Below are 23,314 nucleotides of genomic sequence, written 5' to 3'. Positions count from 1 at the left end.
TAAAAAGGACTTGAAGGATTTCATGTGAACCCTCTATCATAATAATAAAAGCTCAAAGATTGATGATACACATTTTGCACTCTCTTTAGTATTTTCTTATCCAAAGTTGGCAGAGATATAAAAACAATAATACGGTGGGGGGTTTTGTTTGTTTGGGTGTTAACAAATCTTTGGTGTATTGAATGTCAGCTTAGTTAGGAGAGATTCTCTTCATAGTTTGCATTACAAGATATAAATCTGATGACTATAACCTTAAATATTTTGCGGTTTTGTATAGATAAGACAATAACGTTATGTTAAATACAAATCTACCCAACCAGCCATATTTTATTAGTACCATGAGTGATGACTGTACAGAAGGAATCTTGTAAACTCTAGTGGATACCCAGAGCATGTATTTCATAGTGATGCTGCTAATATGCAGTGTACTGTATTTGTGTTTAAAAGTGCTATGATTTCTGTGTAGAACAGAACTGTCTTTGTTGGGAGTGTACCTAATAAACTAAGTTATTTTACGGTTACTGGAACGTTATGCTATGATTTTCTTACTTGGTAATCTTGACAAATAGAATGGGAGATGGTTAGTGTTCATGTACTACTCTGCCCCTAGAAAAAATATTTTGAGATGTCATACTGCAGAATTATGAAGATGATCCTTTTCAAGATATAGTAGGGTCCCAAAGACTCAATGTAGTTTGGGGAAGATTTATTGTATGTTGTTTGTTTGTATATCTGTAAAATAACTTTAAGTATCTGACTTGATTCTCTTCATTTTCCTGCTTTTAGAGGTTCTTTCATTTCATCCTTAACTGTTTGTAGAATTGTTATGGAATATAAAGCTATGGTCTGTACTGAGACCTCCTACTCTTTGAAACATGATGTATTGAAGCAGAGCAAGTCATGAAAAATATAATCAGCCGTTTGTAAATATCAAACCTTATCTGCTTTTGCTAATAGAATGTGTGTTTTAAAAGCTTTTTGTTTGTTCTGCTCTGCTAAATAACACTATTTTATTTATTTATTTTTTTCAATTGTTGCATGCATATTTCAGTGGTGTAGGTTTTAGCTGTGTTGGTCTAAGAGCATAGGCAGACAAGGTTCTTTGAATAAATCTGATATCCTTTATTAGACCAACTCAAAAATGGTTGGGAAAATTCTTCTTTGCAAGCTTTCAGGTATGAATACCTTTAGTCAGGCTGAGGAAGCATCTGCAATTGGTGTGTGCTGTTCCTGGATGGAATGAATAGTAAAGCAGACAGAGGCTGGTCTGCATGCAAGAAAGCCAGTTGGTGAAGATGTAAATTTAGGAGTCAATGGGTAAGAGACAGGTTGGGGCACAGGAAGGAAAGGGAATGAATGTAGTTGGTAAATAGTGGAGAGGTACATGGGGGTGTCAGATGTCAGGCAGGTTATAATGTGTTATAAATCTAATGTCTATATTTAGTACATGATTTTTTGCATCCAGTAGGTTGGTGAAGTGAAGTTTGTAGGCTCGTCTACGAATGGTGTTTTGTAAATTCCCTTTGAGGGTTAGACCTGAGAGACTGGGGAGAGTGGCTTTCTTGTGAGAAATGTACCCCCACAGGTAATTGGGTATTCTTGTCTTTTACTTCTGTACTGCAGTAGTTCTTTATATGCTGTCTGGGTGGCTCTTTCAAAAGTGCAGTCTCTTTCTGGATGAGTGTCCTTGTTGATTCACAGATGTTTGGGCTGGATGGTACCTGTTGAGTCTGACCCCCTGCCCTGGGCAGGAAAGAGTGCTGGGGTCAGATGATCCCAGCCAGGTGCATCTCTAGCCTCCTCTTAAAAAACCCCAGTGTAGGGGAGAGCGCCACCTTCCTTGGAAGCCCATTCCAGATTTTGGCAACCCTTACTGTAAAGAAGTTCTTCCTGATGTCTAACCTAAATCTGCTCTCTGTCAGTTTGTGGCTGTTGTTCCTAGTTACCCCAAGGGGTGCCCTGGTAAACAGAGTATCTCCTATCCCTTGCTGTCGCCACCTGATGAATTTGTAGGAGGCCACAAGGTCACATCTCAGCCTTCTCTTCATAGGCTGAAGAGATCCAGGGCCCTTGATCTCTTCTCATAGGGCTTTGCCTTCAGGCCCCTAACCATACAAATGGCCCTCCTCTGAACCTGCTTGAAGTTGTCCACATCCCTCTTGAATTGTGGCACCCAAAACTGGACACAGTACTCCAACTATGGCCTGACCAATGCTGCATAAAGGGGAAGTATCACCTCCTTGGACCTGTTTGTCATGCACCTGCTAATGCATGATAAAGTGTGGTTAGCTTTACTGATCACTTCATCACATTGATGGCTCATGTTCATCTTGGAGTCAGCAGTGACTCCAAGATCCCTTTTTGCTGCTGAGAAGGTCTGGAGAATTCCATGTTCAACTCCTCCTCCTGGTATGGCAGTCTGTAGTAGATCCCCACTACCATGTCCCTTTTCCCCGATCCCCTTGCATTCTGACCCACAATACCTCAGTTTGCTTCTCCTCTCATCCCATCCTGATTATGCAAGATGTTGCTCCTTTATGTAGAGAGACATAGCTGCCCCTCTTCTCTCTGCTCTGTCTAGTCTGTACAGCCTATAGCCCTCAATGCTTACTGCCCAATCATGGGTAGGGTCCCACCAAGTTTCAGTTAGCCCAACTAGATCAAAGTTTTTGTTTGTAAGCAGGAGTGTGAGTGCCTCCTGCTTGTTCCCCATACTCCTAGGATTAGTATAGAGACTTTTGAGCCCCACTGTGGGCGTTTTTGCCTCACTGTCCTGATGCCCATTAGGCCCCTTAGTACTTACGTGGGCTGTTCCAGCTCTTGGCTCGTGGTTTGTTCATCCTAGGTTCTCAGTGTCATCTGCATCTCTATCCCCTGATGAACCTAGTTTAAAGCCCTGCCTAGGAGCTCAGCCAACTTGTGAGAGAACAAACTCTTATCTTTTGAAGAGAGATGAAGACCATCCCATCCCAGGGTGCTCCTTTCACGGAAGTGTGGGTTGTGGTCAAAGAAGCCAAAACCTGCTTCATGACACCAACTCTGGAGCCACTTGTTGACTTCTCTGCAGGCATTGTGATATTGACCATAACCTCTGATGGGGAGGATTGATGAGAAGACCACCTGTGCCCCTGTCTTCCTAAGCCTGGCTCCCAGAGCCCTGTAGTTACCCATGATGTGGTTCGGACTATCGCTGGACGTATCATTTGTGCCTATATGGATGAGGGCCATGGGACTCAACAACCTTTTGATTACTTTCTGAGATTTATGAGGTGATGGTCATGGGTGTTCTCAGTGCAAATTTGGTGTTTATCTGGGGGCTTGGCTGTATACAGTTTTCTTGGTGTGTTTAGGGTGATTGCTGGCTCTTTGGTGATATGTATGTTGGCCCATGGTTTTCTTGTATATTGTGGTCTTATAGAACCTGTGTTCTGGATAGTGATCATCATGACACTGTTCTGGATAGAACATCATGGATCATCATGTCTAAAAAGGAGATGTTGGTGCTGGAGTATTGAAGAGAGAGAGTGTGATGGAGGGGTGATGATGATTGTTGAAGTTCTGATGGAACTCAGTCAGAGATTGCAGGTTTTCACTCCAAATGATGAAGCTGTCACTGATATATCTTAAATAAAGCAAGGGTTTGATGGTGCAGTCCTGGAGGAATTATTCTTCCATATGGCTCATAAAAAGGATGGCATACTGTGGGGCCATTTTGGTGCCCATAGCTGTGCCCATGGCCTGGAGGAAGTGTTGGTTGTTGAAAGTGAAGTTGTTGTATGTGAGGATGAAGTGTATAAGGTCAGTAATATCTTTGGGTATGTACTCTGAGTGGTAATCTTGCTCTTGTAGATATGCGAGGTAGGCTTGGATGCCATCCTGGTGTGGGAAGCTGGTATATAAGCTTGTAACATTTATGGTGGCTAGGAGGGTGTTGCTGGGAAGGTGGTAATTGCATGAGAAGCTTGTTTTCTGACTGGCATTTGAAACTTATAGAATCCAATGGAGTTCCTGATCGCATTTTAGTATCTGGAAGAGTCAAATTGGTACAAAAACTGTGCCACAAAAACATGTTGCATTCCAACTAAGGGCTCACTTGAAGTCAATAAGAAAGTTTCCTTTAACTTTCTTAGGAAGCAGATTGTAATGACCAGGATATTTTCTTTAGAATACTTAGTAACCAGGTTTGCTTAAATATTCCAAATTCCAAACTTAGATGTACTAAAATGTTCTTCCTCTGTTATGCTGTTCTTGTAAAATGCTCAGAATTACTAAATTTTGTTGGTATAATCTGTATTAGAGATATCTTAGAAGTATTTCTTAAGGTTTTATTTCTTAAAATCTCAATTTTGCAAACTTCTATATGGGGCAGAACCTAAGGGTCTGTTTGTGCCTACCAACTGCAGGACTGGGGCTATATTTGTGCAAATATTTGAAGTATACATAAATGTAACATTTACATATTTTTTTTACTGGCAACTATGAAGATTTTATTAATGTAAATCTCATTCTCATTATCAAATATGTGCATTTTTAAGTGTAAATCTTAGCGGTTTAGTGTAAGCAGAACAAAATATAATAATGAAAATAAAGTTTTATAACGGTCTTGATCAGTGGTGGCACAGTAATTTAGCAAAATCCCAGCTACAACTTGGGGTAACACCTGCATCAGGGTCTGGTGGACGTTGCCACCCACACAACAAGAGTTTCAGGCTACTTGGTCTCTGTTATAATTAACAAACTTAAGAGCTAGAGACAAATTGCACATAAACTGGTATAAGTGGTCAGAAGATGGTTCAAAACTATAACACAAGAGAAGCTCAGTGCACATAAACTGCTTTTCAAAATGGGCAAATCTGGTTTAAGATCAACCTGGATGGATGTAGTATCAGACTTAACTGATAGAAATTAAATCGGGTTATGAATCTTTTGTCCCAGTTCCCTTCCAGATTCAAGTTAACGTATAGTCCCCCAACATCCCAGGATGCTTTGCACTTCCTCCGCAAACCCCTCTCGCAAGGTGAGGAGGCTAGTTCCAGGTGAGCACGGAGTCATACTCTAGCATGCCCCGGCTTCTGGTCTGAGCCACTGGAGGCAGGTAGCTGCATTTCCAGAATAAAAAATGAATATCTCTTCACTTGCTTATTGGTTCTATCTATGCAGTTTAGGTTAACCTGTGAAAACTGAATTAATTCCACCCTACGCTTTTTGATTCTCTGTACTTTGCCTGTAAGTGGGCTATCCTGGCTTTCCTCATTTAGAGATGTACTGCAGAGTAGGACACATCCTGGCACAGCTCATCTGCTTCATTTTGGTGATGTGTATTTTTACCACTTGTACTTTGTGGATGTCAGAAGTGAGGAAGCATTGGGGAGGCATTTTTTTCTTGTTCTCAATCCCTCTGCCCTAATGCTAGAGTTCTTTCCATCAGCTGGTAGTTCTCATATATTAAACTCTTCCTACTGAGTACTGGAGCCAATGCCTTTGGTACCAATTAAGACAGTGCTGTATTTTAAATAGGAAGGAAGGAGGGGCTAGGACAGGGATGGGCAATTATTTTGAGTGGAGGGCTGCTTACTGAGTCTTGGCAGGCCATTGAGGGCTTCATGACAGGCAGCCGGGGGCAGATAAATATTAATTTTCTAAATTTTTTAGGGGTCCTGTTGGCCGGATAGAATGGTCTGGTGAGTCACATCCAGCCCGTGGGCAGCATTTTGCTCACCCCTGGGGTAGGATGAAAAGACTTAAAGCTATATAGATCCAGATATAACTTTTCCTGGACCTTCTTAATTTCTCTCTCTTAATGGTATGAATAATACCCTGCTCAACAATATGAAAAATATGGTATTGCTGTTCCAACAAATGCTTACTCCACACCATGCTCATTCAGGTTCAGTTGCTGTAGCTCTATTTTATGGACCCTTTTGGGAAAGCTTAAATTCTTCTGTATTGACCACCTCTGTAGTGGTAACCTGCTACATATGTTTTTATTTTATCAATACAGCATTTTTCATCTACATTGAATAGAGGGTTTCCCCCGTAGGTTGGCACAAGATTTAATGCAAACAAACAAAACAAAATACTTGCATAACTTCAAATATTTTGGAAAGGGAAGATCAGGGCATGTGCATGTTGCAATGTGTGCAAGTTTTAAGATTGGTCGGTCTGTCTGTGTGTCTTTCTCAAAGAAAAAAACAGCAACTTTTAACTAAGTATAATATTATGTTGTAGAATGTTGTACAATATAAATTTCTTCAGAAACTGAAGATTCTGAATATATGTTTTACCTGAAGAAAAGTATTGCAAAACTGATTGCACATCATATTCTGAGTCACTGTATTGGAAGGTAAGCAGTTCAGTTCCAAAGTTAGTAGCTTCTGAGTTTTGCCATTCATGAAGATTTGGTGTCTGTGGAGGAGATAGGAATCCCTTTGTAAACCCTACAAAATTAACCTCCATGATTTGTTCTAGTGGGTGTTTTTTTTTTTTTTTTTTTTTTACTTGCCTTATCTTGCTGTAGATTACTACTATATATTTTTAATGCATGTCTCTAAGCCACGTGAGGAATTGCAGTGCATTCTGTATTATAGGTGCTTATTCAGTGGACTTAATCTTTTCTTAGTCTACTTGAGGGTTGGGCAAAATATGGCTGATGGGCCAGATCTGCCCCACCAAGGGATTTTATCTGGTCTGCGGTGGCTCCCTCAGTCCTGCCTTGCCCAGGGGTAAGGAGGTACCTAAGCCGTGATGCATGCAGTCAGTCCTGCTGCCTCCTGAGCAACAGGGTGGGGGTGGTGTAGTGACCAGGCTCTGTTTCCCAGCAGTCCTGGCAGCAGCTGCTCCTGGCTGCCACTGTTAGTCTCTGCTGCTACTGGATCCAGCCTTGCTGCATGGGCAACCCTGGCCCCTCCACCCCATAGCCTGGGGCATCCACTACCAGGGACAGTAGAGGAAGTGGGTGGGCGGGGTCTCCATGGAAACTGACCAGGACCCCTTTAGGTGGGGTGCACTTGGCTGGGTGGATGGGATGGGACCACAGGTGGGCAGGGAGTGGCTTCTGGGAGCAGGATGGGTTGGCAGGGTCTGGGATTGCAGGGCAGTAAAACTGTGGGGTCAGGACCAGGCCCCATGCTCTCACCACGCCACGATCCTGGTTCTGGACCCAACCTGCCTGTCTTGCTCCCAGACGCTGCTCCCCATCCTCCTGGCCAAGTGTGCCCTGCTTATGGGGGTCCCAGCTGGTCTCCATAGAGAACCCATCTGCCCTCCTGTTCCATCTGGCACCCCCGGTAGTGGGTATGGGTGGATGGGTCTGGGCTAGATGTTACCTATTTCCCTCTCCCTCCCCTGCCAGTGCTGGGCCAGGTCAGCATCTCTCACTCCCTCGGCCTGCAATATCTCACCCAAAATGGTCTTCCAGCCAAAATAATTGCCTGCCCCTGGTCTACTCTGTCAGTCTTTTGCTGTGTGGTGGTCTCCATCTTGATGACGACCATGGACAGGCCTCATCTTTGCCATAAGCATGGCCTTTCAGGAAGAACCTTTGAGAATTCTCTACCTTTGAGTAGGACACAAGGCAGATGCTGTGTTTTTCCTTTGTAGCAGAGCTTGCAGAGGCTCTTTTGGGAACTTTTTATTTTTTCTTAAATAGCTTGGTTTTTCTTGGATGGGTTGGTTGCCCCTTGCCCCATTGGTCTGAAGTTGTGTTCCCTTAAGTTAGCTTAAAACTTTTTTCTGGCTTTGGAAAGGTGAAATCTAAGCTAAAACAGAAGTTCCGGGTGGTGCTGGGTTTCACACCCCTCAGACACTAGGTAAGAATCACTGGCATGAATTGGAGAAGGTAGAAAGGGGTTTTCAAAGGCTGGCCCCCCCCCCCAAATGTCTAGGTCTGGTGCCTCTTTCCTACACCTGCAGAATGAGCAGAAGAAATTAACTGGAACTTCTTGAAACTCAGTAGCATGCAAGATTTCCCCTCTGTAGCAACCAGGAGAAAAAAATCCTTCTTCCTGATGAATGTGTAGGGTCTGTGCTGAAACAGCTGTGAATTGCAAGCTTTCTGCATTGCAAAGCCACAAGTACCTTAAAAGGTCCAGGTCTTGCAACCTTTCCAGTGAGTCACTTGGTTCTAGCAGCTCTACCTCTGTGCAGTTGGTCTTCAATCAGTCCGGACCTGGAAGGAGCAGGGGTCATGAAGAGCAATGATGAATGGCCTGGGAAATGCCCTCCCATTCTAGTCTCTAGGAATTTGACTGGTTAAATTTTTCCATAAGGAGACCACCAGGATATGTCTGAAGGCTTCCTCCTGGTAATATATTCTCTTGAAACACCCTCTTCCTCTTGCTTAGGGTCTTGGCCAGTATTGCTTACAATTGGTTTTTGAAAGAGCAGCATAAAGCTTTAAAATTCTCAGGTCAGTGTTGTTGTGTTGCTAACCCTGGAGTTTTGAGTGAGAAATTTTACTCTTAGCTAAGCTTTGTAGAATTAGCAGAAAAGGTGGATTAACTTCACAAATGTTTTCTGGTTTTTGGTAGTTCGAGGTCTTTTTTTTTTTCCTTTTAGGAAAGAAAACAGCTGAAATGTATGCACAGTTAAAGAAATGCTGTTTTATTCTTCCTCACCTGGTTTGAGGATATGATTAATATTACATTGGAATGCTCTATAAGGAATGAGTTGCACTTAGGGGCTAAGCGGTCTTCATTACTTTGGCTAAAGTTAAACTTATCCTATCAGTCTTAGTAACAAGTTAGTTGGAGGAGTACTTCTGCCAGACATGAGAATGAGATTTGTCACTCAGACTAAACTTGGCAGCAAAAAGCATTGACTGCAGGGATTGTACATATTAAACTTGATGCTTCACCTGATTCTGAACTACTTTACATTCTAATCTTTCAAACAGTATCCAAGGGGCAACTATGGCTCTACTTGAAGAAACTGGAATTGCAGGCTAAATTCTGAAACTCTTACAATATTTTGTTGGTAAGATATGTTTACAGGCAAAGCAGGGAATAAAGCTAGAAAAGCAGAACCAAAGAGAGAATCTTCAAGGTACTTTCTTGTCAGGTGTTGTCTTGGAGTGCTTCAATGTGGACTCTCCTTTAGGGAACTGCATCACAGATTGAGAGCTTGAGAGGATTGAGTAAAATATTAAACAATGTATGGATTGTTCAAAGGACAAGCTTACTGTTCCCCAAAGCAAATAGTAATAACAAAGAATGCCCAACACCATCAGTAAGAAATATGAAAATGAACATTCAGTTCTGTCTCAAAACTAGTTCTGGTACAACAAAACTAGTTCTGCGGGGAGGGGGAAGAGATTTTCTGGAAAGGGTACAGGATTCTTTGTGGTACAAAGTGACAGGCCACTATTTGAAATCTCTCCCCCAACCAGACCACATGGATTTAGTCAATTGGATACTCCACTTACCGTCACCATGATTGGTTTTATGAGAATGATGAGGAAATCCTAACACTAATCTATTAGAAGAACTGCATTCTGCAGTTGGCAAAATGAACCCCCACAACCAGCAAAAATGAGAGGCTTATAGCTGTAGTTCAGAGGAGGTTATGAGACATCAAGAACCAGTGGTGGCAAGTGAAGTCCATGGAGATCCAGAATTTTGCTGATCAACAAGACATGAGAAGCTTCTTTCAAGCAATAAAAGCCATCCATGGGCTGTGTTCCAATGGTAACCCCTTGCAGTCCCAGGATGGTTTTACCCTTCTTATGGATAATATATCTATCAAACAGTGCTGGAAGGATTACAAGATTCTACTCAACAATGAATCTGAGGTCTTAGATGTCACCATTGAGCCCCCTGAGAGAGAGGATCAGGCTAGATATCAGGAGGCACTACTTCACTGTCAGGGCGGCTAGGATCTGGAACCAACTTCCAAGAGAAGTGGTGCTGGCTCCTACCCTGCGGGTCTTTAAGAGGAGGCTAGATGTACACCTTGCTGGGGTTGTTTGACCCCAGCATTCTTTCCTGCCAATGGCAGGGGGTTGGACTAGATGATCTACTCAGGTCCCTTCCAACCCTAGAAACTATGAAACCATTGAGCCCATCCCTCAACACCCAGTAATAGAATCTCTTGCTGATTTTCCCCCATCCTTCAAGGAAGACTGGTGTGTCATCTCTCAGACCATGAACAATAAGGTGCCAGGCCCAGATGGCATTCCTGCAGAGGTCTTCAAAGCTGGTGGGAAATAGCACAAGCACAAAAACTTCACCAACTTCTCATCAAAATATGGGTTAACAAGAAAGCTCCACCTTACTCAAAGAACACGAACATTGTGACCATCCTCAAGAAAGGGGACAAGTCAGTGTGGGCGAACTACCGAGGCATTGTCCTCCTCTCCATTGCTGGAAAGATTCTTACTCATATCCTTCTGAATCGCCTCTTCCTCCTTGCCTAAGATGTACTTCCATAGCCCCAGATGGCTTTAGAACATCTTGAGGTCCCACCAACATGGTTTTTGTTGCATGACAGATCCAGGATAAGTGCAGAGAGCAACACCAGGAGTTATTTATGGCATTCATTTACCTAATCAAGGCCTTCGACTCCATCAATCATGAAGCCTTATGGAAGGTGCTGGCTAGGTTTGTTTGTCCACTGAAGTTCATCAGCATCCTCAGACTACTCCCTGGCGGGATGACCACCACAGTCCTTTGCAGTGGATCAGAGACAGACCCATTTGCTGTTTGTTTTGGAATTAAGCAGGTCTGCCTCATTGCCCCAACCCTTTTTTCCATCTATCTTTCTGTGATTTTTTTTTTGATTTTCATCTGTGACTGCTTTTCTCCCAGAATTGGGGTTGAGTATTGAATGAACAGTCATCTTTTCAACTGCAGTGTCTTCACAGCAAAATAAAAGTTGCCAAGACTGTCATCGCTGACCTTCAGTAGTACACTGACTGTATTATCCTTGCTTACACTGAGACTGATCTGCGGTCCATCCTTGACCTTTTCTCAGGCGCCCAGCATAAGCTGGGACTCCCATAATATTGGGAAGACCAAGGTGCTCCATCTGCCTACCCAGCACAAGGTGCCCCCCTCCTGCCACGAATTACCATTGGTGGAGAACCCCTGGAACTTTTTTCCAACTACTCAGGTGTTCTGATAAAAGATATCACATCTATCCAAAGAAGCTTGCCTAACTTAATTATATTATCTTACTGCTGCTTGTCCATATAATATGGGTAAGTGAGCATAATAGGTAAGATAATTTATGTAGTCATTATTGTTAGTTATGTCTCTTGTAGTTAAGGAAACTAATTTTGTCCGTAAATTTGTATGCTGGAAATGGGGGTGGAGGGGTTTATTTTCACTCTGCAGGTATATAGATGTATTCAGTATTTTGGCTTTGCACTATAACTGGTAAATTCCTGTATTAGTAGCGTCAGACTGTGATGGCTACATTGCACCAGGAACTATGCAAGACGCAAGGATTTCTGTGTGACTACCTGTTTATTAGACCAGGAGACCAGGGCTGTCCAACTTCTTAGTGGCCCAGCCACACATTGTGTGGACTGTACATTCCTGGGGCTGCCAGCTTCCTCCTGCCACTGCTTTGCAGGTTGGACTGGTGGTTTTGGGCTCCTCCTCCACTGTGTGGGCTGAGCCAGCAGTGCACAGCTTCAGCACTGTTTCACTTATATATGTTGAGGTCTTATTCTCAGACTTGAAATGCTTGGCTATGGTTCTTGATTTAAGAAACAACAAAACAGAAAAGGATCTTGGAGTCGTCATTGATGCCAAGATGAACCTGGGCCGGCAGTGTTGGGATGCAGTCAGGAAGGCCAACTGTACCTTGTCATGCATCCACAGATGCATCTCAAGCAGATCCAAGGAGGTGATCCTCCCCCTCTATGCGGCACTGGTCAGGCCACAGCTGGAGTACTGCATCCAGTTCTGGGTGCCACACTTCAGGAGGGATGTGGACAACATGGAGAGGGTCCAGAGGAGGGCATGATCAGGGGACAGCAGGGCGGGCCCTACGAGGAGAGGCTAAGGGACCTGAACCTGTTCAGCCTCCACAAGAGAAGGCTGAGGGGGATCTAGTGGCCTGTTACAAATTAGTCAGGGGGGACCAGCAGGCATTGGGGGAGTCAATCCCCAAGCGCTACCAGGAGTGTCTAGAAATAATGATCGCAAGCTGGCAGAGGGTAGATTCAGATTAGACATCAGTAGGCGTTACTTCACTGTCAGGGCGGCTAGGATCTGGGACCAACTTCCGAGTGAAGTGGTGCTGGCTCGTACCCTGGGGGTCTTTAAGAGGAGGCTGGATGAACACCTTGCTGGGGTTGTTTGACCCCAGTACTCTTTCCTGCTGTGGCAGGGGGTCGGACTTGATGATCTGCTCAGGTCCCTTCCAACCCTACCAACTATGAAACTATGAAAACAGTGGAGAAATTAGAAATAGAGAGTAGGTAGAATAATATGATACATCATTATGATAGGCCGCAGTATGTTGCAATCTATCTTTTAATTTTCTCATTTGTGCCATAGGAGAAGTGTCTGCCAACATTATTTTTATGCCTGTCATTCCTCTTCTCTACAATAATGTCTGTCTTGAAGAATTTTTCAGGGAACTCAGAAATAACTACTGATCAGGCTTACTACTAGATAACTTTTGATTTGTAAATCCTCAAATTCCTAAACTATGGAATCTAAATTATAATTAGATGTTTAATATCACCTTCCTTAGATCCATGATTGTTTGTATAGCTAACTGCCATTCACTGAGACCACTAGTAGTTTGCATGTGACTATTCATGGCACCATAATGAAAGATTTAAGCTTTAGACATTCTCAAGGACCATGATTGCCAAATCTGACAAGCTAAAATGAGCTTTCATTTGCATAATAAAGAGCTAAGAATTAGAGTGAAATGTATTCCAATGTCATCCTTCTCGTCCTTGGAATTCTGTTCTGTTAAAAAAAAATATCAACCTCTGACTATCGAGTTGTCATGCAGAAAAATGCATTGTTATAAATGAGATGGCATACTGTAAAGGGCACAAGATAAAAAGACAGTAACTATTGAAGATAATTTACAGAAAGTTGTCATTTAATTTAAACACTTGATTAAAAAAGCATACAGTTTTATAAGAATGGGGTAGCAAAAGCATAAGAAAATTAAATGTTCTATGGCTTTACAGTAGAGCAATAACATTCACATATTACCTATATGTATATCAGTTTTTTATGATTGTTATGTGTCACTGTTAAATTTCCAAGTTTTATTCTGAATAATAACTCATTTAAGAAGATTCTTGGAATCCTTATTTTTTTCCTCTGAGAAATCGTGAGATGGCCAGGAGTGTTTTGCAGAAAATGATTTATTTACTGGTTTTTGTAGCACTCATTTTTTTTCAAATGTAAATACTCTAAAAAGTTATATCCATAAACAATTATTTTGGCACACTTCGTATTAAATTTGGAAGAAGTTTGTCATTTCAGAGCAAAATATGTAGCAGTACATCCGTAGCATCTTAGCTATGGTCCAATCCTTTGTTGCCAGCATTGATTATGATTACAGCAATGTCAGTCGCACAGCTTCTGTTATGCAATTTATAACTTTTCATTTTTAGCCTTCTTACATCTTGATTGTTTTTGGGAAGATGTACACAACTACAGTGCAGTTTTACACTCATTCAAAGTCAGGTAAGGAGAAGTGTCATTAATTAAAGTGTGTTTACTGTTTGTGGGGTTTTTTTTTTTTTCCCCCCCCTCTCCCTACCTGGAAAGGATTTTTTTAGTTTACTCCAACTGAAGTCAGTGAATAAGCATTGCCTAGGTCTCTTTGAGATGTGGTGTGCTTTTATAAATATTATGTATAAATCTAGGCCCACTATTTTTTAGATTTCTATTAAAATGTTATATGATTTAAGTCAAAACATTAAGTTAGTGAGTTAATAAGAGACAAAGTAACTTTTTAAATGTATCTGCCCAGAACTGTGTATGTGTGAATGTCAAGCAGGCTAAAGTGGTCTGACCTTGTTTTGACCAATTATATTTTGAATTGGAGCACAACTGATTGTGTTTTTCTGTATATGCTTGAAGAGTGATGACTTCATGGGTGTAATTAGGCACAGTTCTGATGTTTTGAATCTTGGTGGGCAGGACAGAATCATGCTGTCAGTAAGTATGGTATTATCTGCGACAGAAATAGCCTTTTCCTCCCCTGAGTCCTTGTTAATTACATGCTCCATAGCTGATCTACTTAAATATATTTAGTATTGTTTTGGAAATCTAACCATTTGCGCAGAGTGAGTAAGGGAAGGAAAATAAAAAGCATAGCTTAAAAAATCCATCTGTGTGCATGATTAAATTAATTCAACCTGTATACAATATAGGATAGCTCCAATACTCTATTTGTTAGAGACCTGGAGACAGATGTAATGGTAGCTTTATGGATGTGCTAGTAGTCTTTGTTTAATCAAGGGAAGATCATACTTTCTGGCTCTGTGCTAACATATTGGCTTCAGGAATGGGCTCATTTTCCAAGTCAGCGCTGTCTAACTGCCTGCCCATAAGCCTCATTTGGCCCACAAACAGTTAACACTCGGACCCCTCCCCATCCCCTTTTCAGGTTTCTGCCCATGTGGCAGAGGAGGTGCTTAGTGAGGATAGGGGCCTGCACTGCCTGTGTGGCTGTAGCTGCTCAGACGTTTGATAGCCCTATTCTGAGTTGATTTCATTATAGTGGTGGATTTTTCTTTTTTTTTCTATTAAAATATAATTTTGTTCTAAGTCCTAGGAGGGGGGAAATATGTGCAACTGTAAAGCTAATGTTTAATTCATGCCTTTTGTCCCTCATTTGTGCAACTGACTTAGTTGTGCTCTACGGCTATATAGCTACAGCTCAATAATGAATTTGCAATTGTTCATATAGGATTTATATATTGAACTTGAAGATAAAATTTATGATGTTTTAGGAATTGCCTCAAGTGAAACAATAATGTAAAAATTTAGAAGTTTCTGGAGGTGACAGGCAGCTATTTCATGTTTTTGTGGAATAATTTATCTTGGTAGTAAACATACTTCTTGGTTTATTTTAGTTAATAGGCAAGTACAGAAATCATGCTTAATTTTTCCTTACCTTCACATGCATCATACTCTTGATATTAGAGTATAGAGCGTAAAATATATTTTATGTCTTCTGAGTTGTGTTCAGTACTTGAAAGAAAACTATTAACTTCAGTGTCCATTTTAAGTACTTAATCCCATCGTGTACAAAAAGGGATGGTCTTTTTGTAGCAGCATTCTGTTTTAAAGCTAATTTACTGTGTAGGCTGGCCAGCTGAAAAAAAACTCTTGCTTTTTACCAAACTGAGACATGTACACACAGAATGATCATCCTTTTAGATTCCTGTAGGGCTTCTATTCCATTTAATGTTCTTTTTCTTGTTGAGTCCAACTGAGACGGAGAATTATTATTTTTTTTTATTGTCTGAGACCTGAATCCAGTTTTAAACAAATAGACTGATGTTTACACAGACTTCTCTAGTGGCTGAAGACTGCAGTAAAAGCATCTTTGGCAGTCCCTTGATAAAGGATGGAAGTCTTCCAGTAGATGTGGAAGTCATCAACAGTGAATCTATCGATGACTCGGGAATCTGATCACAGATCTGCATGTTCAGTTGCAGATGTGTCAAACAATTCTGGGAGGAAGGATTGGATCCTAATGCTGTTGGGTTACAGCATTTTCCCTTCCTCTTTTTTGTCTCTGACTCCCTAGTGAAGTGAGTTTGTTTGCAGTGATTGATGTTTCTTCATATAGCTTGTGTCCCAGGTATTGATTTTAATAACTCATTTTTTTAGATTGGCTGTCAAGATGTCCTCGAGTCTCTAGAGCAGTGACCATTGTGTTGGGAGTATAAGACCTGTTTTGGGAGCTGATTGTTAGGCTTCCTTATAAAGTGTCCTGTCTAATGGAACTGGTGCCATATAAAATGACTTCAGTGCAGGAGGCTTTTCTTGAGTCAGAATGCTGGCATTTTTCTTCTGTCCATCCAGCTGATATGGAGGATCTTCCAAAGACATTGATGATGGTAAAGTTTCAAAGTTGTCACATGTTCCTGATTTTATATTGTCAAAGTTTCATACCCATACAACAGGGTAGGCATAACAATAGCCTGGTAGGGTTTGGATGCTGATATCAAGATCATCAAAGACCCAGTTTGGGAGCTGTCCAACAGCAGCACTGTCCAGTTCTATGTAGTGTTGAATATAGTCATCTATGTTTACTTTCTGGGAAGGGTGGCCATCAAGGTGTGATGATTATGTGGTTCTGTTGTTTGTTGTGATTTTATATGCTGAAAGGGTTTCTTTGAATGGGTTTTGTTTGGGTTAGCAAAGGGTTATTGACTGGATTGCTGAGGGGCTGGGTGTGGCCTGGCTAATTGCTTTCTTCTCTCTGGATGGTGCTGGAAGGATCCCTTTCCTGGGTTCTTTCTAGACAGTGAGGTGGGAGAGAGGGAAGCTCCTGAGATGAGACCCCTCTAGACAAAATCTTGGCTGGGATGATCCAGTTGGGAATGGTCCTGCTTTGAGCAGGGGGTTGGACTAGATGACCTCCTGAGGTCCCTTCCGTAGCCTGATTTTCTATGATTCTAAGCAGTCTGCCATGTGTGGACTGCAGCAGGGAAGCCTGGAGCAGTAGGGCAAAGGCAGCCTGCTGAGGGAAGCCAAGACCTCCAGGGCCAAGGAGGAATTTGGGGCAGAGACAGTGATTATTCTTGCTTGCCACTGGTACCAGCAGTGGTCTGTGAAATACACCATAGCCAGGGACAAGAAGGTAAAGCTGTAGGAGATAGTATGCTTTAAACCTTTATATTCCACATTGTCTTTCCAAATTCTGCTGTATTGTTTTTTCTGTATGTATTAAAGTTGGGTTTTTATCCTTAAAATGTAGCTGTCTTGTAATTGAACATCTCAGCTCAAGGGGAGTTTGTACCCTTATGCCCTTGGCCGATTTGAGGTCCATATACCAGGTACGGGAAATTCTAAACGTTCCCCAAGGATTGCCGTCTAATTGTAATAGAGGAGCAGCTGGTTGGCTTGGGGTGGGTTGGTAAAGTATGTGGGCTTTTGTGAAGTTGACAGTGAGTCCAAGTATTTCATATGCTTCATAGAAGTGATCAGAGTTCCCTGGAGCTCTTCAGCTGAGTGGGCACACAAGACACAATCATTAGCTTATTAAAGATCAGCAAGGGAGGTGTTGATTATATGGGATTTGGAATGTGACTAGTTGATGTTAAAGAGATTCCCATCCATGTGGTGCTTCCTTTTGGAACCAATATCCTGTCTATCAGGAATGAGATACAGAACAGCTGTGTTATAGAAAGAAAAGAACATTAGTGCAATCTCAGATCTGTGCTTGACTCCAGTTATAATGATGAAGGGGTTAGTAGTTTCTGAGGCATTGCTTAAGATGGTTGCTGTCACATTATCATAAAGAAGCGTGATAATGGTAATACATTTTGGTGGGCATCATATTTAATCCCTATCTTCCATAGGGCCCCTCAGTTGTCTGAATCAAAGGCCTTTGATCAGGTTAACCAAGGCTACGTAAGTATCTTGGTGTTGCTTGTGGTATTTTGTTGTTGGGCAGCTGCAGGAGATCATATCTATTGTACCTCTGTGTGGTCTGAAACTAAGGCTGTGCGAAACTTCAGTAGCCGATTCTATTTGTAGGAGATTCAACTTGAATTGGAAGCCGAATCTCCAAATCCAAACTGAATCGGGAGACACATTAAAAGGTCCAAATTGATTCAGAAGTGACCAAATCAGTTCTGAGAAATTCAGAAGGCTTGTAGGAAACAGAAATTGAGAAGAGGGAGGAGAATGGGGCGATCTTCCATATATGGAAGAGGCTGGGAGAGGGTGGAGGGAAGACTGCTCTGATACTGACATCTGTAGCTGGCCAGTGACTGTGATGTTTCCCTGAGTTCCCTTCCAATCACAGTGCTCTGGGGGAGAAATGTAAAAACAACATATCAAGTTGTGTCTGAAGTGAACTGCGCCTTTTGTGAGCTCGCTCTCTCGGAGCAGCAATGTCTGAAAGGCTCTGCCTTGCTATCTAGTCTCTTGGTAGCTAGTCTCTTTTCTTGTAAGTTGTATCCAATCCTTTCCTACTTACCCTTGCCTACAATCCCTGTTGTTACCTCTGTCCATTCTTTTTAACTTATTCTTCCCTCCAGATTCTCTCACTTGTTCTTGTTAGTCTGTCTTGATTCTTTCCCCACACAAAAAGAAATCTGTGTTTTCGCTGACAGTGTGCCATCACTGTGTAGGAAAGCAGAACTTATAACATGCGCGGCAGCACGCACGGCAGCACACCAAACATTATGAAGTGTGCTGGAAAGGCAGGTGCCAGGTCTTCTGGTAAGGGAGAGGGAAGTTCTGGCAAGTTCTCCCCCCCCATCCCAAACATAGATGCACACTGTCTTTCCTGGCAGCGATAAGTCTTCTGCTGCTATTGGGAGCAAGGAGGTGGTAGCAGTGCCTGTACCTGCACCACCACTGCTAACTAGCAGCAGCATGACATTCTCCACCCTAATTTCAGTTCCCAGCATGAGCCTTCCAGTGCCAGAGGAGGAGCTGGGTCTGGAAGCAGAGGAGCTGAAGGCCATAGCAAAGGAAATTCTGATGAAGGAGGGGGAATCTGAGTTTGTGCTCCACACCTCTCAGAGTTCCCCTAGAGGCAGGTCTCCTTCTCTGGAAAGCACTTCAGAGGAGGTTGTGGGGGCAGGTGGCTCAGCCCCTCCTGTTGTTGTGCCTCTGCCTGGTGAGGGGGGGATAAGGCAAGATCCCCACCCTCAACCCAGAAGTGGGTGGGTAGTGTAGCATGGGATCACTTTGAGGTAGCAGATAATCCCAGGTATCCTATCTGCCAGCACTACTGAAGGCAGATCAGCTGGGACAAGGAGGTGAAACACTTTGCCACCATAGCAATGCTACTGCATCTCAGGAGGCAGCATCTCCTTGCCCTTGTTCCTCCTGAGCCTGGCACCAGTGGGAACGTACCCAAGAAGAAGTTCCCCTCTTGCTGTAAAGTCCGCGTCCCCAAGAAGCGGAGGTAGGCCACCTTGTACCAGTGGGGGGAAAAGTGGAGACAAAGGAAGGCATGTTGCAAAGGCAAGCGAGGTCACCCAGTATTGGGGAGATGCTTGCTCTGAATGGCCAGCTCTTTTCATTTGTTGAGCGTTCAGGGTTCAGGTGGCTCATGGCACTTGTAGTCCTGGGGTACCAAGTGCCCACACGCACCATCTTTAGCAGGATGGTAGTGCCCTCCCTGTATGAGGAATGCAGGGAGTACTTGAGGGTGGAGCTGCACAGAGTAGGTCCATAAGTGGCCTTGTGTTTCACCTCAGACATCTGGAGCAGCTGGGATGAAGATCATACCTATCTCTCTCTTGCAAGGCACTGGTGTGATCAGTCAGGGTATTGGTGGGCTCTCCTTCAAGTGGAGGTGATGGATGTGTCCCACGTGGCAAAGGAGATCAGGGTGACCATGAACCGCATGGTCCAGGGATGAGCTCACCCGTGGGTTCCTGGTCACTGACCGGTGCCAATATAGTCAAGGCAGTGCATGATTCCAACTTTGTTGGCATCTGCTGTGTGGCACATGAGTTCCACCTTGTAGTCAGGGATGCCTTGTAGGAGGACAGGGCTCCCAGTGATGACGCCATCACTACCAGTCAGCTTATTTCGAAATGCAGGGAGGTGGTGGGCTACTTCCCCTGGAGCATCAAGGGGGGCAAAATGCTGTGGGACAGACGGGCAGAGTTGAGCATCCCAAAGCACAAAATCATGCAGGATGTGGAGACTTGGTGGAACTCCACATACCTGATGCTGGAAAGGCTGTTTGAGGAACAGAAGGCCATCCATGAGATGGCCACTGATCCTAATCAAGGCTTCCTTAACAAAGCTGAGTGGGATACTATCTCCCAGATCTTGATGGTTCTCAAGCTGTTCCTCAAGGCCACTGAGAGCCTCAGTGCTGGTGATGCCCTCCTTAGCCAGGTGAGCCCTGTAGTGAAGGAGCTTGAGAATGAAATGGAGAAGTTCCAGGGGATCTGTGTTCCTGGCTGGGGCAAGCTACTTTTACCAGAGGTGGAGGCACTGGTGAAACAGCTGAAGGAGGGCATCAAAAAATGCGTGGATCTGTTGCGGTCCAGTACAGTTCACGTGCTGGTGGGCATGTGTGACCCAAGGGTGAAGGGGAGTGTCTGTAGCAGCAAAACCCTTGATTGCTGCATGGAGGTGCTGGTGAACAGTCAGAGAGGCAGAAGGGCACAGGCAGGGGGACGTGGAAGAGGGGGATCACTGTCCCATGCCAGAACTCCATCCACCAGCCAATCTCCTCCACCACAGCCACTACCAACATGGGCAGGGGGAACGGCTTCAATGTTGGGGTCCAGAAGCTCCAGACTTCACCATCAGGCAGGTTACATGGAGGCCTCAGTGGCTACCTATCTCACCAAGGATGTGGAGCCGCTGCACTGTGACGCCTTGGCCTATTGGGCAACCTGCAACCAGCTGTGGCAGGAACTGGCCATGGTTGCCCAGGAACACCTGTCCTGTCCCCTGACCAGTATTACAAGTGAGAGGGTGTTCAGTATCGCTGGGGATGTTGTGACACCCCACCACACCTCCTTGGATCCTGGTTTGGTGGAGCAGCTGGTGTCCTTCAAGGTGATCCTCCCACTACTGGGATTCCCCAAGCTCCACATGCAGATGGTGTTAGTGCCACCCTCCTCACTCTGCACCTATTTGCTTTTTTTAATTTGCTTCCAGAACCTTGAAGTGCACTTTCACAGAAAGCCCTGCACCACTGCCTGAAACCTGGCAGGCCTCATGCCCTCACAAGGGGCTACCATCCCTACGGGCACCAGAATGGCACCACAGTATGCCAGCCTTCTTATAAGCGACCTGGAAGAAGACTTTCTCAAGGACTGCACCATCAAACCCTTCATATACTTATATTGATGACGTCTTCATCATTTAGACTGAAAACCTGCAATCTCTGATTGAGTTCCATCAGAAATTCAGCAATCATCATCCCTCCATCCAGCTATCTCTTGAATACTCCAGCACCAACATCTCCTTTTTAGACATGATGATCAGTATCCCGAATAATAATATACAGACCATGTTATACAAGAAAGTCACAGACCAACATGCATATCTGCACAGAACCAGCAATCACCCTAAACACAGGAAAAAAGGTGTGATATACAGCCAGTCCCTCAGATACCACTGAATTTGCACTGAGGAGAACACCTGGGATTGCCACCTCACCGGTCTTAAAAAAGCTTTCACCCAACAAGGACACTCGTCCAGAGAGAGAGAGATCGCACGTTTGAAAGGGCCCCTGGATACCATGTGAAGAGTTGCTGCAGTACAGAAGAAAACCCCCCATGAATCACACACCACTGGCTAACATATCACCCCTCCCTTGAACCCATATGGATGTAGTATTGCAGTTACTATAATTGCTTTGATTGCTTATATTGTTATTTTTCATTTTATATAATGAAATATTTGCCATTAAGATCAAGTTAGTCTTGTTATGTTCTACTTTTTATAATAATTTGATCAGTCTTTATTAGTGTTCTGGAATTAATCATCTGTTTTAAATTTCTTATTGCTTAGCATAAATATATTGGGCATATTGGTCTCATGATCTAGACATATTTGACCTATTCGTCTCATGACTTTAGAACTTAAACCTAGTATATGGAAAATGCTTGTGTAATGGTTTGTGGTATGTCTGGCATATGTGGAAAGAGGTAATAAAAGAATGAATGATGTATGTATGTGGCAACGTAAAGGAAGACAGTCCACTTGCAGCAGATGAAAATAACTTTCTGTGATTTAACAGTTAAAGGCTGCAGCAGTGTCGAGTCAGCATTTAAGGATTACTAAATACTGTATCATGCTTCATCCTGATGGGTGAAGACTGCTAGCGACACCCTCCTCCCGCCAAAGATTGTAGACCACAAAGCCAGAAAATCATGTCCTGCTTATCCTAGCCTGCCAACAGGACAAGGAGGATGACCTTCGCGTCTGACTCAGCGGAATCCATAGGCTTGTATGGACAGCTATCACTATAAAGAATGAACACAGAGACCAGGCTTGGGGTCTTTTCCACCTGCAAGAAAGAAATTGTCTTGGGTGCGTTGAGCAAGACCTGACTCCATCACTCTGGTCAGTCTGGCTAGCCACCAGACTGACCTGAGCAACTTTAGAACTTGGTAACACCTTAACCTTTGCAGGGCTATCTAGCTACCTGTGTGTGTGTGTCTTTCTTCTTCTGAATGAATGAATGAGTAAGCATGGGAATGAGTGAAGCAAATAACCTTACTGTCCTTTATTCTTTTTATGTTGCATGTTTTATGTTCCAATAACTGCGGCGTTGTGCCTTATCCCCTGATAAAATTTTTGCTTGCTTTTAATTCACGCTGTCTACCCTCTGAGCACAACACGGAAAATCCTCAAACAATTGCAACCCATACTAGAAAGGGACCCTATTCTTAAAGAGATCTTCCTAGAGCCACCCATCCTAGACTTCAAACAAGCACCAAACCTCGCTAACCTCATTACCAAAAGCAAACTTCCTCAAGCCCAGAACACACCGAATGGATCCAGGCCATGCTATAACAAGAAATGTAAAACCTGTCAACACATCTCCACCACCCCCACAATCACTACACCCCACAACAGAGCCATCAGCATTCCCGGATCTTCCAGCTGCACCTCCAGAAATGTAATATATCTCATCCAATGCACCAAATGCTCAGACGGAAAATACGTAGGAGAGCCCAAACAACAACTGCACACCAGAATGAATGCATGCCAGAAATCTATCAAAGACAGGAATACCCAATTACCTGTGGGGGGCACATTTCTCACAAGAAAACCACTCTCTCACCAATCTCTCAGTTGTGATCCTCAAAGGGAATTTACAAAACACTTCTCAGAGATGAGCCGATGAACTCCACTTTATCAACCTCCTGGATACAAAAAAGCATGGACTAAATATAGATATTGGATTTATGACACATTATAACCTGTCTGACATCGGATTCCTGAAGTACCTCTCCACTATTCATCCCCCTACCCTCCCTCCCCCCCAGCCTCTCACTCAGCCACTGACTCCTCAATTTACATCTTCACTGACTGCTTATCTTGTATGCATACCAGCCTCTGGCTGCTTTTATTATTTATTCCATCCAGGAAGAGCACACATCAGTTGCAGAGACTTCCTCAGCCTGATGAAGGGTTTTTAAACCTGAAAGCTTGCTTAA

At 43.4% G+C, this 23,314-nt stretch overlaps 1 protein-coding gene and 1 long non-coding RNA gene across 4 annotated transcripts in view; both read left to right on the top strand.

The window, feature by feature from the left end:
• GALNT13 (polypeptide N-acetylgalactosaminyltransferase 13) overlaps window positions 1-23,314 on the top strand; it is a 434,504-nt gene that overhangs the window by 24,877 nt on the left and 386,313 nt on the right. The gene's annotated exons all lie outside the window — the stretch shown is intronic.
• The window catches only part of LOC149867578 (uncharacterized), a 33,229-nt gene continuing 25,828 nt past the window's right edge, over window positions 15,914-23,314 (top strand). Inside the window, exon 1 of the long non-coding RNA XR_016442090.1 lies at window positions 15,914-16,051. This is a non-coding gene — a long non-coding RNA (uncharacterized LOC149867578). The remainder of the gene's footprint in view (window positions 16,052-23,314) is intronic.

This window comes from Crocodylus siamensis, chromosome 4, assembly GCF_052110815.1.
Source record: "Crocodylus siamensis isolate JL-2025a chromosome 4, ASM5211081v1, whole genome shotgun sequence".
In the NCBI taxonomy this organism is placed as follows: Eukaryota; Metazoa; Chordata; order Crocodylia; family Crocodylidae; genus Crocodylus; species Crocodylus siamensis.
This window is presented reverse-complemented; position numbering and strand designations above follow the sequence as displayed.